This window comes from Schistocerca piceifrons, chromosome 7, assembly GCF_021461385.2.
Source record: "Schistocerca piceifrons isolate TAMUIC-IGC-003096 chromosome 7, iqSchPice1.1, whole genome shotgun sequence".
Taxonomy (NCBI): domain Eukaryota; kingdom Metazoa; phylum Arthropoda; class Insecta; order Orthoptera; family Acrididae; genus Schistocerca; species Schistocerca piceifrons.
The window spans coordinates 563917713-563937185 of NC_060144.1; positions in this window are offsets into that span (position 1 = coordinate 563917713).

Genomic DNA, 19473 nt, shown 5'->3' on the forward strand with positions numbered 1-19473 from the left:
CTTCTTGACTGATACCTTCCCCCCACTTCCTTTGACTGATTGAAGTGCTTTAAAATAAAGCCAAACGCGCCCGGTGTAAATAAAACGTTTCTTACAGTCGCGAAAGACGGAATATTTCTCAATATTACATACGACACCTATGTGGTACTTAAATTAAATGAGATATTGTTATATAGCAAATTTTATATGAAATTTAGGTACCTTGTCCACATTTCATTCTCAACATTGTGGCAACTAAAATCTACCATACGGAAAGTATACGCTATGGACTTTTACCTCTGCAAACTCTTCAAAATTTCGTGCAATGGTTTTCTACATTTAATGCTGCACAATAACTGTGTTGAACATCAAAACAAAATTAAGTCATTTACGGGGGGAAGGTATCAGTCAAGAAGATGTGTAAAAATCTAATTTTTGGGCCAAATAGTTTTTGTGAAATCGAATGATAAGTGTGTCAAAGCAGTGGGAACACCATGTGTGCACAGGCGAGCAGTGCATTGATGACAAAATCGCCCACATCGCGGAATGCGGGGAGCACGTGACTGCAGCAGCGAAAGGGTTAATGAAGAGACAAAGCACTAGAAATTTCAAAAAATTGCATTCAAACGGATAAAATTCGTGAAGTAAGACACTTCGATATTGTTTTTAAATAAAGAAAATATTTAGCATCACACAAGGTTGGAACTTTTTACCTTCCGCTTACTAACCCAACGCCTTAACCTTTACGCTGGCGCATCTCGTCGAGCAACATCTCTCCATAAGGACTCTTAACAGGTCACGCAAAATTCTGACAAACACTGTTGGTATGCCTATGAATTACTCGCACTTCGTCGAAGTACAATAGGGAATAAACAATTACCGCTGTTCGTTAATGCGAAAAAGCGGTTCGTGAAATTGATACAAACACCTTTCCTTGCTATCGCCTGAATTAGGAGTCTTATTGCTTGTTTGGTTTGGTTGGCCAAGACACCTATCTCGTCTACAATGTTAGTGTTTGCTGCTTGCAGGTTGTTGACCTGTACAGTCAACTCCTGCACGGCTTTAGGTATCGACTCATAACTCTGTTTCATACAGGCAATCTCTTTTTTCATAATTTCTAAAGATTGCACAAGTTGCTGATCCCGCTCAGCTTGCTGGCGATTCCGCTCGGCCTGCTGGGCAAGAAACTTTTCCTCTAGCTGGCGATCTCGCTCAGCTTGCTGTGCGAGAAGGATCTCAATTTTTTCGTCCTTTTCAGCTTGTTGTTACGCAAATTTTGACTGGTAATCCAGCACGCGCTCTAATATTGCCTGAAGTGAATACCCACCAGGCAGATTACCACTCTCTGGTTCCTGCTTTTCTGAGGGTGTTACAATTTCTTTGTCTACATCTCCTTGAGCACTGGTGGGCGGTGGCACCACTTCCTGTGCCGCTGCCCCCACATTTTCGCATGGTATATCCTCAAAGAGAGTACTTGTACTGCTTAATGCACCTGTTTCTACATTTCCTGCACTAACTAATGGCTGTCCCTCAGTATCCACATTGCTCGGACGTTGACTACGCAATTTAACCATATTCATAAATTACCTACTCGAACACAGGATCTGACAGTTTTACCACATGCACATAAAATATGGTAATTTATCTACAATACACTGCACACTAAAAATTACTATCTACACTCAACTTTGCCCTGTCATAAATACTAACGTCAAACTACGCACACCACTAGTGATATGAGATCACTTCACTGGAGTTAAGCTTCTACGAACAGGACAACTACACTGTAGTCTTACCTTTAGTTTATCTGATTTCGGGGTTCGGCCGCCCCCGGACTATGTAGCTGTTACAGTTTTTCAGTAGTATCAGGATCTTTTCATCTGACTCGCTTGCTGTGGTGCGTTTCTTCATGAAAGAATTTTTGTACATTCATTAATACATGGCATTAATCATGAGACACATACCTACATTTATCACTAAATACATATATGTAGTTATATAACAATAGACAATGAAAGAAAACACATAAAACAGTTATTATTATCGTGGCCACTGCAAATTCTAGCCCCACGCTTTAGGGCGACAGTTTCGCTGGCTCTTTACTATTTGCTTTGTTTTACTATTACTCGCGTAACAACTAATATATGAAATAAAATATGTTGCTACGAAAAGAGCCCAGAAATACCTTTTAGTGATGCTGTGCTATGACTTTCTTTGGATCATTAATTTTCTCAATAAAACAAAATATATTATGTTCTTATTGTTCTGGCTTTCTATTAAAGGAACATTTTTTTCGTTACTGTAACTCGCCATAAAGTTCAACATATCTTCCTTACTTTATAGTTATTGAAAAGCTTAATGAAAATTACTTCGTTATCAAAACTGATGTTACGGTACGTAATGATTGTTCAACATAAAATTTTGCAGTGGATTTTTGTTAACAGTAAAGCCACGACTAACACGAGAACATGAGACTATTATCGGAGAAAAAGATGTTTTTACTATAAGGTTTGCCAGACCAGAGCTACGCACAGCAAGATTTCTTTTATGTTATGAAGGTAATTTACCTTTTTGCACTGTTATTAATATATTATCAGCAGCCCGCGTCAACCTGTAAAACACATCATAAAATCTGCTGCTCTGCTCTGAAATTCCGAAAGCTGAAAGAAATAATTTTAGTTCACTATTACCTGCCGGCTTCTTTGCGGTATGATTGATTTCATTTAATGCAGTTTGAATGCGCCGCGGCAGCGGCTCGTTCGTTCGTAGCGCAGCTCTGCACCACGAATAATATTTAAATAACTGAAAATATCTTAAAGGGATGGGATAAAATACCAGGCAAGCTTATTACAAATCATAATGCAAGGTTTCACTAATTAACTCTATTCAAAACATTTAAACAAATTAAGATATTACACACCTTTCCAAAGCTATGTCTAATGGCGTCCCTCTCACAATCTTGACAAAAGAATGCTACGCATGCGTACAATATAACGTCACAGGCTCTTTCTACTCACGTAACTACAAGAAGACGACAGAGAAATTAATGTTCGTTCTGTACTATTTATACTAGTCACATATTCTCATCTTTGTTTGATATTTAATAAGTATCGTCTGTGGCGGTTTCAGTACTCGCCAACACAGACATTATCTAAATAAAAAAAACCAGTACATAATTCTATACAAGAACAAAACATGACACATAATACTTTCTCTTTATTACATAATATGTCTTTTGCTAAGAGACGTTACAATGGTTGTACGTGTTTAAAATGATCTCTAAGCGCTCGGTTACCTTAACCATTGGTATTAACCTGTAACTATTCCAGTCTCATTTTTCAAATAACGTATCATTGCTCGTTCGAGAAGACTTCATTCACTATCGACACAGTCGGTTAGAGCTGAATGGTTGAAATGCTGGTGTAATATTAAGGAAATATTTGTCAGCTGCATACAACTTGCATAGAGCGGTGCTTCCGGTTGAATGCACACGATGAGCGTGCGAGAATATCAGGCCAGCTCTCGGAATAGTAAACACCGAGAACGCACACTGAGTGCATGGCAATGTTGCAGTGACGGCTCTGCCGTTTGACAATCTGCAAGTAAAAAACTAGGCGTGACAGCTGTGCGGATTCTCAGTCCTTGATACCGAGAGAACCAGGGATTGCGAAGTCCAACGTACCGAGGATGGTAAGTAACACAGTACATTGTGCGGAAGCACCTCAGTCACGGATTTTTCTCCCTCAACTTGCATATAGTCGGAGTATTGTACGTACTTTACCGCCAATGTGATGACAAAACACCCTCTTTCAGAGAAAATGTTTCGAGAGAGGTGGTGGTGGTGGTGGTTAGTGTTTAACGTCCCGTCGACAACGAGGTCATTAGAGACGGAGCGCAAGCTCGGGTTAGGGAAGGATTGGGAAGGAAATCGGCCGTGCCCTTTCAAAGGAACCATCTTGGCATTCGCCTGAAACGATTTAGGGAAATCACGGAAAACCTAAATCAGGATGGCCGGAGACGGGATTGAACCGTTGTCCTACCGAATGCGAGTCCAGTGTGCTAACCACTGCGCCACCTCGCTCGGTTTCGAGAGAGGCAGGGCTAACTTTTTAAAGCTCTCGGTCCTGCCTACAGGTTTGGACTAACCCACTTCTTGGAGATTAACCAGAGGCGGGTACGATGTTATTAACTGATACGACAGGAAGACGCGAATCTGTAACTGAAAATACGGCCGCGGTGGCCGAGCGGTTCTAGGCACTGCAGTCCGGAACCACGCTGCTGCTACGGTCGCAGGTTCGAATCCTGCCTCGGGCATGGATGTGTGTGATGTCCTTAGGTTAGTTAGGTTTAAGTAGTTCTAAGTTCTAGGGGTTGATGACCACAGATGTTAAGTCCCATAGTGCTCAGAGCTATTTGAACCATTTTTTTCTGATTTCACAAGCCTACATGTTCTACTTGATTGGAGATAGAAACTTGGGGTTTTATTTTCGAAAGATCCTTTCTACAAGGGCACATCGTTAATATACAAGGGTTCGACAAAACTATACAGACAGGACAACCGCAACACATTTACTGTGTGGGAAGCCGCTGGCATTCAAAACAGCTTCCATTCGTTTGTGAATGGATAAATGCGGGTCGTGGATGGTTTTCAACGGAATCTTCTACCACTTCTCGTGCAAAATAGTGCCGAGGTGATGGAGGTGGATAGCGATCAGGCATTTTTGTCAGCAAAATAGACCACAAGGTCTGAATAATACTGTGATCTGGTAACTGTGGTGGCCAGGTAAGGTGTGACAGTTAATTGTCGTACTCACAAAACCCGTCCTGAACGATGCGGTCTGCGTGAACAGGGGCCCATGTAGTCGTGGAAAACAGTGCCACCATTGGGCAACAAACTCTGTACCGTGGGATAGACCTGATCAGCCAAAACAGTCACGAAATCGTCTGCAGTAACGCGACGTTGCAGAGTTACCATGTGACCTATGCAATACCGCGACATGGGTGCACGGATCATCACAGAACGCCGCCATGTTTCACTCTTGTAAACTTATACAGAAGTTGAAAACAGTGCACAACAAGACTCATCCGACCAAATAGTATTCTCCTTTTCCTCCACAGTCAAGGTTTTACGTCTTGGCCACCATGTTTTTTTTCCGTTACGGACATTTGCATAACTGACAACTGGTTCAAATGGTTCAAATGGCTCTGAGCACTATGGGACTTAACATCTTAGGTCATCAGTCCCCTAGAACTTAGAACTACTTAAACCTAACTAACCTAAGGACATCACACACATCCATGCCCGAGGCAGGATTCGAACCTGCGACCGTAGCAGTCCCGCGGTTCCGGACTGCATCGCCTAGAACCGCACGGCCACCGCGGGACAACTGGTTTTCGAATTTCCTGCTTCTGGAGATCTCATTGTGTCGTTTTGGTGCTGGCAGGGTTGGCGACTGCGACATTCGGATCTGCAGTGACTTCTGCAGTCGTCGTCCTCTTGTTTCTACATCTACATCTACGTAATTACTCTGTTATTCACAATAAAGTGCCTGGGAGCGGGTTCAATGAACCATCTTCAAGCTGTCTCTCTACCGTTCCATTCTGGAGCGGCACTTAACTTTTTCTGTGAGAGACCTGATTTCTCTTATGTTACCGTGATGATCATTTCTCTCTCTGTAGGTGGGTGCCAACATAACGTGTTCGCAATCGGGAGAAAACTGGTGATTGAAATTTCGTGAGAAGATCCTGTCTCAACGAAAAACGTCTTTGTTTTAATGATTGCCACTCCAATTTACATATCATGCCTGTTGTTCTATCTCCCCTATTTTGCGATAATACAAAACGAGCTGCCCTTCTTTGAACTTTTTCGATGTCACAGTCTTCTTCAATGACCGTCTGTGGCGTTGACTCAACGTACACTTTCGTCCGTGTTGTGAGTTACCGGGTAGTATTTTTCCGCCTTCCTGGTATGTGGTATAAATCTTCCATACGGTGGCTCATGAGACACCAAACACTTTGCCCACGTTCCAATGGACTTAGCTGTGACGTATTGCGCTAATAGCTACACAGAACACAGTTCTCACCGTGACTGAAAATTGCCACGTGTTGAGGACACGACGCAGGCGCCGGTCGTGGTGAAAGACAACAGCGCAAGTTGTAGGTTTGGCTACAAGCGTACATTCCACGCGGTGTTTCGATATTTTTGTCCAGCCCCTGCACATCCGTGTACAATTTTGGGATACTACACTACTGGCCATTAAAATTGCTACACCACGAAGATGACGTGCTAGAGACGCGAAATTTAACCGACAGGAAGAAGATGCTGTGATGTGCAAATGATTAGCTTTCCAAAGCATTCACACAAGGTATGCGCCGGTGGCAACTACAACGTGCTGACATGGGCAAAGTTTCCAACCGATTTCTCATACACAAAAGGCAGTTGACAGGCGTTGCCTGGTGAAACGTTGTTGTGATGCCTCGTGTAAGGAGGAGAAATGCGTACCATCACGTTTCCGACTTTGATAAAGATCGGATTGTAGCCTATCGCGATTGCGGTTTGTCGTATCGCGGCATTGCTGCTCGCGTTGGTCGAGATCCAATGACTGTTAGAATATGGACACGGTGGGTTCAGGAGAATAATACGGAACGCCGTGTTGGATCCCAACGGCCTCGTATCACTAGCAGTCGAGATGACAGGCATCTTGTCCGCATGGCTGTAACGGATCGTGCAGCCACGTCTCGATCCCTGAGTCAACACATGGGGACGTTTGCAAGACAACAACCAATTGCACGAACAGTTCGACGACGTTTGCAGCAGCATGGACTATCAGACCGTGGCTGCGATTACCCTTGACGCTGCATCATAGACAGGAGCCCCTGCGATGGCGTACTCAACGACGAAGCTGTGTCCACGAATGGCAAAACATAATTTTTTCGGATGAATTCAGGTTCTGTTTACAGCATCATGATGGTCGCATCCGTGTTTCGCGACATCGCGGTGAACGCACATTGGAAGCGTGTATTCGTCATCGCCATACTGGCGTATCACCCGGGGTTATGGTATGCGGTGCCATTGGTTATACGTCTCGGTCACCTCTTGTTCGCATCGACGGCACTTTGAACAGTGGACGTTACATTTCAGATGTGTTACGACCCGTGGCTCTACCCTTCATTCGATCCCTGCGAAACCCTACATTTCAGCAGGATAATGCACGACCGCATGTTGCAGGTCCTGTACGGGCCTTTCTGGATACAGAAAATGTTCGACTGCTGCCCTGGCCAACACATTCTTCAGAACTCTTACCAATTGAAAACGTCTGGTCAATGGTGGCCGAGCAACTGTCTCGTCACAATACGCCAGTCACTACTCTTGATGAATTGTGGTATCGTGTTGAAGTTGCATGGCAGCTGTTCCTGTACAAGCCATCCAAGCTCTGTTTGACTCAATGCCTAGGCGTATCAAAGCCGTTATTACGGCCAGAGGTGGTTGTTCTGGGTACTGATTTCTCAGGATCTGTGCACCCAAACTGCGTGAAATGTAGTCACGTGTCAGATCTAGTATAGTACATTTGTCGAATGAATACCCGTCTATCATCTGCATTTCTTCTTGGTGTAGCAATTTTAATGGCCGGTAGTGTATTTACAATTCAGTTGAGTATCAGACTCTGTTTTACCTTTCACAACCACTCAATGTACGTTTCAGGGGCGCACAACAGCGTCTACACGATACTAAAACCCGTTCCATGGTTTTTGTGAGCATACCTGACCACAATCTATTGGTTATGACCTGTAGATTAAAACTGAAGAAACTGCAAAAAGGTGAGAATTTAAGGAGATGGGACCTGGATAAACTAAAAGAACCAGAGGTTGTACAGAGATTCAGGGAGAGCATAAGGGAGCAATTGACAGGAATGGGGGAAATAAATACAGTAGAAGAAGAATGGGTAGCTTTGAGGGATGAAGTAGTGAAGGCAGCAGAGGATCAAGTAGGTAAAAAGACGAGGGCTAGTAGAAATCCTTGGGTAACAGAAGAAATATTGAATTTAATTGATGAAAGGAGAAAATATAAAAATGCAGTAAGTGAAACAGGCAAAAAGGAATACAAACGTCTCAAAAATGAGATCGACAGGAAGTGCAAAATGGCTAAGCAGGGATGGCTAGAGGACAAATGTAAGGATGTAGAGGCCTATCTCACTAGGGGTAAGATAGATACCGCCTACAGGAAAATTAAAGAGACCTTTGGAGATAAGAGAACGACTTGTATGAATATCAAGAGCTCAGATGGAAACCCAGTTCTAAGCAAAGAAGGGAAAGCAGAAAGGTGGAAGGAGTATATAGAGGGTCTATACAAGGGCGATGTACTTGAGGACAATATTATGGAAATGGAAGAGGATGTAGATGATGATGAAATGGGAGATATGATACTGCGTGAAGAGTTTGACAGAGCACTGAAAGACCTGAGTCGAAACAAGGCCCCCGGAGTTCCATTGGAACTACTGACGGCCTTGGGAGAGCCAGTCCTGACATAACTCTACCATCTGGTGAGCAAGATGTATGAGACAGGCGAAATACCCTCAGACTTCAAGAAGAATATAATAATTCCAATCCCAAAGAAAGCAGGTGTTGACAGATGTGAAAATTACCGAACTATCAGCTTAATAAGTCACAGCTGCAAAATACTAACACGAATTCTTTACAGACGAATGGAAAACTAGTAGAAGCCAACCTCGGGGAAGATCAGTTTGGATTCCGTAGAAACACTGGAACACGTGAGGCAATACTGACCTTACGACTTATCTTAGAAGAAAGATTAAGGAAAGGCAAACCTACGTTTCTAGCATTTGTAGACTTAGAGAAAGCTTTTGACAATGTTAACTGGAATACTCTCTTTCAAATTCTAAAAGTGGCAGGGGTAAAATACAGGGAGCGAAAGGCTATTTACAATTTGTACAGAAACCAGATGGCAGTTATAAGAGTCGAGGGACATGAAAGGGAAGCAGTGGTTGGGAAGGGAGTAAGACAGGGTTGTAGCCTCTCCCCGATGTTGTTCAATCTGTATATTGAGCAAGCAGTAAAGGAAACAAAAGAAAAATTCGGAGTAGGTATTAATATTCATGGAGAAGAAATAAAAACTTTGAGGTTCGCCGATGACATTGTAATTCTGTCATAGACAGCAAAGGACTTGGAAGAGCAGTTGAATGGAATGGACAGTGTCTTGAAAGGAGGATATAAGATGAACATCAACAAAAGCAAAACGAGGATAATGGAATGTAGTCTAATTAAGTCGGGTGATGCTGAGGGAATTAGATTAGGAAATGAGGCACTTAAAGTAGTAAAGGAGTTTTGCTATTTGGGGAGCAAAATAACTGATGATGGTCGAAGTAGAGAGGATATAAAATGTAGGCTGGCAATGGCAAGGAAAGCGTTTCTGAAGAAGAGAAATTTGTTAACATCCAGTATTGATTTAAGTGTCAGGAAGTCATTTCTGAAAGTATTCGTATGGAGTGTAGCCATGTATGGAAGTGAAACATGGACGATAAATAGTTTGGACAAGAAGAGAATAGAAGCTTTCGAAATGTGGTGCTACAGAAGAATGCTGAAGATTAGATGGGTAGATCACATAACTAATGAGGAAGTATTGAATAGGATTGGCGAGAAGAGAAGTTTATGGCACAACTTGACTAGAAGAAGGGATCGGTTAGTAGGACATTTTCTGAGGCATCAAGGGATCACCAATTTAGTATTGGAGGGCAGCGTGGAGGGTAAAAATCGTAGAGGGGGACCAAGAGATGAATACACTAAGCAGATTCAGAAGGATGTAGGTTGCAATAGGTACTGGGAGATGAAAAAGCTTGCACAGGATAGAGTAGCATGGAGAGCTGCATCAAACCAGTCTCAGGACTGAAGACCACAACAACAACAACAACCTGGAGTTACTCAGCTTTCGCTATGAACGAGCGTTAGAGAGCCAACGGGCTACCTGCAGCAGAGGCCCCTGCCGGAATCTGACAGCTGGCGCCGAGCCAAACTATTAGTTTCTAGCGTAAGTTAAAATTTACTCCAAGTTTGCATCTTCAATCATGTAAAACATGTAGTCTTGCTAAATGGAGACCCAGAATGAGGCCCCTTTCGAAGTCCGTCAGGTGCTGATAACGCTGTCTAACACGAGTACTCAACATCTCCGCGACATTCACAATGAGTATTCAGTACCTGATGCTGTTCACGTACCTTGTATACCCTGCCAGGCCCGGCAACAACACCACACACGAACAATACTAACGCAGTCTGGTTGCTGTTCTATCTCTCATAGAGAATTGCAACTCTGGTCATTTACGAACCCACCGGCGGTGCGTATGAGTGCGCAGCTACACTGACGTCCGACGCTAATGGGATAATAAAACTGAAGAACACAACAAATGGGCGACTGGATGCAGTAATTTCAAGAAACCTTTATTCACCACAGTCGCAGTGTTCCTCATCCGTAATTAATTCAAAAAATGGTTCAAATGGCTCTGAGCACTATGGGACTTAACTTCTAAGGTCATCAGTCCCCTAGAACTTCGAGCTAGTTAAACCTAACTAACCTAAAGCCGTCGGCACACGGACCGTGCATCCGAACGTTGAGCGTTGAGCGTGCGGACTTTCTGACGTCATAGCGTGGAATAGCACGTTCGCGAGTCTTTCCGAACGTGCAGAGCAATATCTGGCATGTCAGATATTCTGAGCGTGCGTCTGAGCGTTGACCAATGAGATGGCACAGCGCCACCTACGTCACACGCACGCCGTCTCCCTTCAGTACAGAGTTGTGAGGCGCCATATTGGTATTCATTTCAAGCCTATATGTATATATGCCATTTCTGAGCACCCGCAAACTGAGAATCACTGGAAAACACGTTACTTGTGTGATTCGTTCCAATAAAATAATGAGAAACGTATTATGAGAGTAGGCTATTTGAAGGCAGCGACACACTAAAGATCCACCCAAAACGCATTGTTCTTGGTACAATTTGTTATAATTAAATTTCAATTAATAACATAATTATCTATGATTAACTTTTATAGCATGGCTTAAGATAATATGACTACGTACCTCTCGTGTGTTGTTGGATTAGCGTAATGAGTAGCACGCCGTTGAGTGATGAATTCTGCATTGGGGCGGTTGTTCGCGTCCCGTCACTATCAAATTTTGTTTGTCCTAACATTCGCGGTTTTATTAGGTTCTGATACTTCATCATTAGTTTAATATAAGTATATGCTATAATATTTGGTGTTATGTAAATATAAGTTCACCTTTTTTGCGGGGTGACTTTGTTCGATTGCGTTAATTTACAGGACGGCTTGCACTACTTGTATAAAGATATTTTGCTCCTTTTTTTTATGCTTCGTAATTCACATGTTGCAGAGATTTTGCTCCTGGGTAGGAACAGTGATCAAGCAAGACTGACTTTGGGGTTTTACTAAAATGTGGGAATGATGAAATAATGTTTATCTTATGAGGAGAAGTATTCGAAATTTGTACGGCACTGTTTGTAATGGAACTTTTATATGCCTGTGTCCTTATTGATTGGACATGGTACTTTCCTTTTCGCGGACGATGGAGGAAATGTGCGTTTTAATAGAGCTAACGTGGGAATTTTACGCTCGGCCGTGGAGTAAACAGTGTGATTTACGAACTAGAAACATCCCTCAACTGCCGCTGGAGTGCGTTGCGATCGCGTATACCACGTTGGGGCCTACGTACCGTATGCACAAGTCGCATCGTTCCTGACCGTTCAGCAGCACGTTGAACTTGGCACGCTCAACGTTAATGTTCGACAGCACGGTCCGTGTGCCGACGGCTTAAGGACAACACACACATCCATGCCCGAGGCAGGATTCGAACCTGCAACCGTAGCGGTCGCGCGGTTCCAGACTGTAGCGCCTTTAACCGCTTGGCCACCCCGGCCGGCCATAATTAATTCATGAATGCTTTACTTCCACTTATTGCTTTTACGTCCCTGCCTTCCAGCACGAGGAATATAATCGTACTGCCGTGAACACTTCTGCTGCGAAAGCAGCCACGAGTCGGCAGCAGCTAAGGCAACCGCTTAGCATCTTCTCAGTGTAAGCACCTGTGAATCACGTGTGCGTAGAAGAGTTGCGAATCACGTGGAAAGACGCTGCTGCCGTCTTGCCATTCTGCTGCAAGTCTGTGCCTCATCTCCAGCAACGAATCTCCGACTTGAGGTTCCTGCAATGCAAACAGTAATACGTAGAGATGGCCAAGACAACCAGTCGCATCTAGTAATAGGCAAACATAAATCCGAATGCGGTGAACAATTCAGATTTGTGGACGCAATGACAGATGAACAAAATCGGAAACAAGTGGAAATGAGATAGAAAAACAGTAATAGAACCCACTGGTCCGTGTTTAAATTTCCAGGCTCTAAACTACTGACAAGGGAAACTAAAATGAAGCAATATAACACAGTCATCAGGCCATTCCGAACCTATTGAGCAGAAACATGGAATTAAACTAAGATGGAAGAACACTCATTAGAAGTATTTGAAGACAAAGTTTATAGGAAAATCTTAGGCCCACACTACGATAATGAATCGCAAAGCTGGAAGAGAAGACACAACACAGAAATCCACGTAGTGTCACAATATACAACTTCACGCGTGTGATATGTGAAATCTCATTGAATCTGGCAGAAATGAAGAACTGGGCACGCCCTTGAGATCCAGTGCTGAATTTAATGTACACAACGCAATTACTGACGTTTTAATTTATTGGCTGTAGCAGTGAATTTGAATGTGGGGAACGGACATAATATTTATCAATGAAAGGAAATGGTTGCAATAATAAACTCAAGATTTAAGTAGCACTATGGTTTATTATGACACTTCAATAACACAACAAGAACCTTACAAAGATGTACCTTACTATGAGAACTGCACAGATAAAAGCTCTGAGTCGGCGAAGTTGCTGAAAGAAATAAAATTGCATTAAAATCTGAGACCTAATTCAGTGAAGTTACCTTTGTTGTTGTTGTTGTTGTGATCTTCAGTCCTGAGACTGGTTTGATGTAGCTCTCCATGCTACTCTATCCTGTGCAAGCTTCTTTATCTCCCACTAACAACTGCAACCTAAATCCTTCTGAATATGCTTAGTGTATTCATCTCTTGGTCTCCCTCTACGATTTTTACCCTCCACGCTGCCCTCCAATGCTAAATTTGTGATCCCTTGATGCCTCAGAACATGTCCTACCAACCGATCCCTTCTTCTGGTCAAGTTGTGGCACAAACTTCTCTTCTCCCCAATCCTATTCAATACTTCCTCATTAGTTATGTGATCTACCCATCTAATCTTCAGCATTCTTCTGTAGCACCACATTTCGAAAGCTTCTATTCTCTTCTTGTCCAAACTATTTATCGGCCATGTTTCACTCACATACATGGCTACACTCCATACGAATACTTTCAGAAACGACTTCCCGACACTTAAATCTACACTCGATGTTAACAAATTTCTCTTCTTCAGAAACGCTTTCCTTGCCATTGCCAGTCTACATTTTATGTCCTCTCTACTTCGACCATCATCAGATATTTTGCCCCCCAAATAGCAAAACTCCTTTACTACTTTAAGTATCTCATTTCCTAATCTAATTCCCTCAGCATCACCCGATTTAATTCGGCTACATTCCATTATCCTCGTTTTATTTTTGTTGATGTTCATCTTATATCCTCCTTTCAAGACACTATCCATTCCGTTCAACTGCTCTTCCAAGTCCTTTGCTGTCTCTGACAGAATTACAATGTCATCGGCAAACATCAAAGTTTTTATTTCTTCTCCATGGATTTTAATATCTACTCCGAATTTTTCTTTTGTTTCCTTCACTGCTTGCTCAATATACAGATTGAATAACATCGGGGAGAGACTACAACCCTGTCTCACTCCCTTCCTAATCACAGCTTCTCTTTCATGTCCCTCGACTCTTATAACTGCCATCTGGTTTCTGTACAAATTGTAAATAGCCTTTCGCTCCCTGTATTTTACCCCTGCAACCTTCAGAATTTGAAGGAGAGTATTCCAGTCAACATTGTCAAAAGCTTTCTCTAAGTCTACAAATGCTAGAAACGTAGGTTTGCCTTTCCTTAATCTAGCTTCTAAGATAAGTCGTAGAGTCAGTATTGCCTCACGTGTTCCAATATTTCTACGGAATCCAAACTGATCTTCCCCGAGGTCGGCTTCTACCAGTTTTTCCATTCGTCTGTAAAGAATTCGCGTTAGTATTTTGCATCCGTGTCTTATTAAACTGATTGTTCGGTAATTTTCACATCTGTCAACACCTGCTTTCTTTGGGATTGGAATTATTATATTCTTGTTGAAGTCTGAGGGTATTTCGCCTGTGCCATATATCTTGCTCACCAGATGGTAGAGTTTTGTCAGGACTGGCTCTCCCAAAGCTGTCAGTAGTTCTAATGGAATGTTGTCTACTCCCGGGGCCTTGTTTCGACTCAGGTCTCTCAGTCCTCTGTCAAACTCTTCATTTCATCTTCATCTACATCCTCTTCCATTTCCATAATATTGTCCTCAAGTACATCGCCCTTGTATACACCCTCTATATACTCCTTCCACCTTTCTGCCTTCCCTTCTTTGCTTAGAACTGGGTTTCCATCTGAGCTCTTGATATTCATACAAGTGGTTCTCTTATCTCCAAAGGTCTCTTTAATTTTCCTGTAGGCAGTATCTATCTTACCCCTAGTGAGATAAGCCTCTACATCCTTACATTTGTCCTCTAGCCATCCCTGCTTAGCCATTTTGCGCTTCCTGTCGATCTCATTTTTGAGACGTTTGTATTCCTTTTTGCCTGCTTCATTTACTGCATTTTTATATTTTCTCCTTTGATCAATTAAGTTCAATGTTTCTTGTGTTACCCAAGGATTTCTACTAGCCCTCGTCTTTTTACCTACTTTATCCTCTGCTGCCTTCACTACTTCATCCCTCAAAGCTACCCATTGTTCTTCTACTGTATTTCTTTCCCACATTCCTGTCAATTGTTCCCTTTTGCTCTCCTTGAAACTCTGTACAACCTCTGGTTCTTTCAGTTTATCCAGGTCCCATCTCCTTAAATTCCCACCTTTTGCAGTTTCTTCAGTTTTAATATACAGTTCATAACCAATAGATTGTGGTCAGAGTCCACATCTGCCCCTGGAAACGTCTTACAATTTAAAACCTGGTTCCTAAATCTCTGTCTTACCATTATATAATCTACCTGAAACCTTTCAGTATCTCCAGGCTTCTTCCATGTATACAACCTTCTTTTATGATTCTTGAACCAAGTGTTAGCTATGATTCAATTGTGCTCTGTGCAAAATTCTACCAGACGGCTTCCTCTTTCATTTCTTCCCCCCAATCCATATTCACCTACTACGTTTCCTTCTCTTCCTTTTCCTACTACCGAATTCCAGTCACCCATGACTATTAAATTTTCGTCTCCCTTCACTATCTGAATAATTTCTTTTATTTCATCATACATTTCTTCAATTTCTTCGTCATCTGCAGAGCTAGTTGGCATATAAACTTGTACTACTGTGGTCGGCGTGGGCCTCGTATCTATCTTGGCCACAATAATGCGTTCACTATGCTGTTTGTAGTAGCTTAGCCGCACTCCTATTTTTTATTCATTATTAAACCTACTCCTGCATTCCCCCGTTTTGATTTTGTATTTATAACCCTGTATTCGCCTGACCTAAAGTCTTGTTCCTCCTGCCACCGAACTTCACTAATTCGCACTATATCTACCTTTAACCTATCCATTTCCCTTTTTAAATTTTCTAACCTACCTGCCCGATTAAGGGATCTGACATTCCACGCTGCGATCCGTAGAACGTCAGTTTTCTTTCTCCTGATAACGACGTCCTCCTGAGTAGTCCCCGCCCGGAGATCCGAATGGGGGACTATTTTACCTCCAGAATATTTTACCCAAGAGGACGCCATCATCATTTAACCATACATTAAAGCTGCATGCCCTCGGGAAAAACTACGGCCGTAGTTTCCCCTTGCTTTCAGCCGTTCGCAGTACCAGCACAGCAAGGCCGTTTTGGTTAGTGTTACAAGGCCAGGTCAGTCAATCATCCAGACTGTTGCCCCTGCAACTACTTAAAAGGCTGCTGCCCCTCTTCAGGAACCACACGTTTGTCTGGCCTCTCAACAGATACCTCTCCGTTGTGGTTGCACCTACGGTACGGCTATCTGTATCGCTGAGGCACGTAAGCCTCTCCACCAACGGCAAGGTCCATGGTTCATGGGGGGGGGGGTTACCTTTGTATGAGCGTCATAGTGACCTTTTTTTTATTGAACTAACGTCCAAGAAGCCTGAATATCTAAGAAACATGAGCCAGTGAGGGGTATTTTGCAACTGAACTCTCGCTCGCTCTAATATTGCGGAGCTGTGAGCACTGCTTACCAGAATCTTTAGTAAGCTGTGAGCAGACTGAAAGGCAGCGTCCCCGTGACTGGAGAGTGCAGCCACAACATGGCTTCCGTCACATGTCTACGACTTCTGCCCCGGAGATCCTCCAACTTTTGCGTATATTCGCCCTCTGTGACTGACTATATGCCCCTCATATTTTTCATGTCTCCTCCCAGAAGTTTTCTCCTGTCCTCCCATCAATAAGACGTCACCACCAGCCCTTTTAAAAGCTGCTACAGCCCGCCAATGATGTAATTGTTTCTTCGACAGTATTTCATGCCCAGGAACGGTGAAACATCAACAATGCAATAAATCGAAATTCTTCCCCTCTTTTGTATAAAGCTGCCCTTGAAATGTTACACTCTCATAACGTCACCACTAACACACTAATCCATGCTCATTCAGCCACCAGCTAGCCTCGCACTGCATGTCTCATGAAACATTACAAAGCTTGCTACAAGCTGCTAAGTAGGCAGCGCTGTTTCTTCAAGTTTTCAGGAATGCCACAAGATGTTTACCTGCCCAAGTATATCACTTAACAAGCTCCTACCGCCTATCATTATCTGACAGAGTTCTGTCTTCTGGAACGAGGGCTTTTTGTCTCAGTCACCTGCAGGCCATCCTATAAATGGGTAAATGGCCTGTCTGCCTGGTCTCTGTGTGGCAAAGTATCTTTCATTTCGTCGCAAGTAGGCGGGTGCCCTATCTGCTATTTCTTCTCCCTCTGTTTTTGTGCATCCACGGTCCCTGCATGGCCCATTCCTTCAGCCCTGGCAGTCCATCGCCTGTTCGATATTCGCAGCACTCCTCACTTCCAAAGTCAGGACAAAAAGCAAATGATCATACCCAGGACCATGCCAGACTACAAGAGGTGAAGAATAGGAAGTGAAATTAGCTCATACCATCACTGTGATATCATAAGTGCCATTAAACTAATTCAGCTCCCCTCCATTTGTATAGTTAAAGGTGAGTAGAAATGAAAAGAGGCTAGCCAAAGGGTTGTCTGGGTTTCAACAACAAGTAACGGTGATGAGCTTAATAAATACCGCAAGACCTCAATGGAAAGGAGGTCTGATGAGAATGAATCAGGACCTAGTAGTTTCAAGAATACGCATGGAGAAATCATTTGGTAAGACACAAAGGGGAAGATTCAGAAGTACGAGGGCAGTTCAATAAGTAATGCAACACATTTTTTTTTCTGAAACAGGGGTTGTTTTATTCACCATTGAAATACACCAGGTTATTCCCCAATCTTTTAGCTACACAACACTATTTTTCAACGTAATCTCCATTCAATGCTACAGCCTTACGCCACCTTGAAATGAGGGCCTGTAGGCCTGCACGGTACTATTCCACTGGTCGATGTCGGAGCCAACGTCGTACTGCATCAATAACTTCTTCATCATCCGCGTAGTGCCTCCCACGGATTGCGTCCTTCATTGGGCCAAACATATGGAAATCCGACGGTGCGAGATCGGGGCTGTAGGGTGCATGAGGAAGAACAGTCCACTGAAGTTTTGTGAGCTCCTCTCGGGTGCGAAGACTTGTGTGAGGTCTTGCGTTGTCATGAAGAAGGAGAAGTTCGTTCAGATTTTTGTGACTACGAACACGCTGAAGTCGTTTCTTCAATTTCTGAAGAGTAGCACAATACACTTCAGAGTTGATCGCTTGACCATGAGGAAGGACATCAAACAGAATAACCCCTTCAGCGTCCCAGAAGACTGTACCCATGACTTTACCGGCTGAGGGTATGGCTTTAAACTTTTTCTTGGTAGGGGAGTGGGTGTGGCGCCACTCAATTGATTGCCGTTTTGTTTCAGGTTCGAAGTGATGAACCCATGTTTCATCGCCTGTAACAATCTTTGACAAGAAATTGTCACCCTCAGCCACATGACGAGCAAGCAATTCCGCACAGATGGTTCTCCTTTGCTCCTTATGGTGTTCAGTTAGACAACGAGGGACCCAGCGGGAACAAACCTTTGAATATCCCAACTGGTGAACAATTGTGACAGCACTACCAACAGAGATGTCAAGTTGAGCACTGAGTTGTTTGATGGTGATCCGTCGATCATCTCGAACGAGTGTGTTCGCACGCTCCGCCATTGCAGGAGTCACAGTTGTGCACGGCCGGCCCGCACGCGGGAGATCAGACAGTCTTGCTTGACCTTGCGGCGATGATGACACACGCTTTGCCCAACGACTCACCGTGCTTTTGTCCACTGCCAGATCACCGTAGACATTCTGCAAGCGCCTATGAATATCTGAGATGCCCCGGTTTTCCGCCAAAAGAAACTCGATCACTGCCTGTTGTTTGCAACGCACATCTGTTACAGACGCCATTTTAACAGCTCCATACAGCGCTGCCACCTGTCGGAAGTCAATGAAACTATACGAGACGAAGCGGGAATGTTTGAAAATATTCCACAAGAAATTTCCGGTTTTTTCAACCAAAATTGGCCAAGAAAAAAAATGTGGTGCATTACTTATTGAACTGCCCTCGTACATCGGTAAATGAAATTAAAAGAATATACAATACGATGGAGGTAAATAACTGGCGGGAAGTAGTGCAAGATCGAAGAATTTGGAGGCAACATGTAACACTATTATCGGAGCTTCGAGTCTATTAGTAGCCAAGAAGAAGAACAAGATGAAGGTGTACGGTGTTCCCACAATCACACTGCGTTGCTATATCCATTGTGTGATCAAAGGTAAGAAGGCGAAGTCTGTGGTGCTCAACCTGTAGGCGAGTTTCTGGCCTGACTGAAGGTGAAATGCACCAATGAACCATCTTCAAGCTGTCTCTCTACCGTTCCATTCTGGAACGGCACTCTACTTTTTCTGTGAGAGACCTGATTTCTCTAGGAGGGGTTGCGGTGGTAAGCCATTGCCCCAGCCGCCTTTCACCCCCCCCCCCCCCCCCACCCGCCTTCCCCCCCACCCAGGGAAGATCCCTGGTACTCAGTTCGATAACAGCTTGAGTGGACTTAGAGCCCTCGTGGAGGGACTGACTGTAACGAGGAAAAAAAGTCCCCGCTCC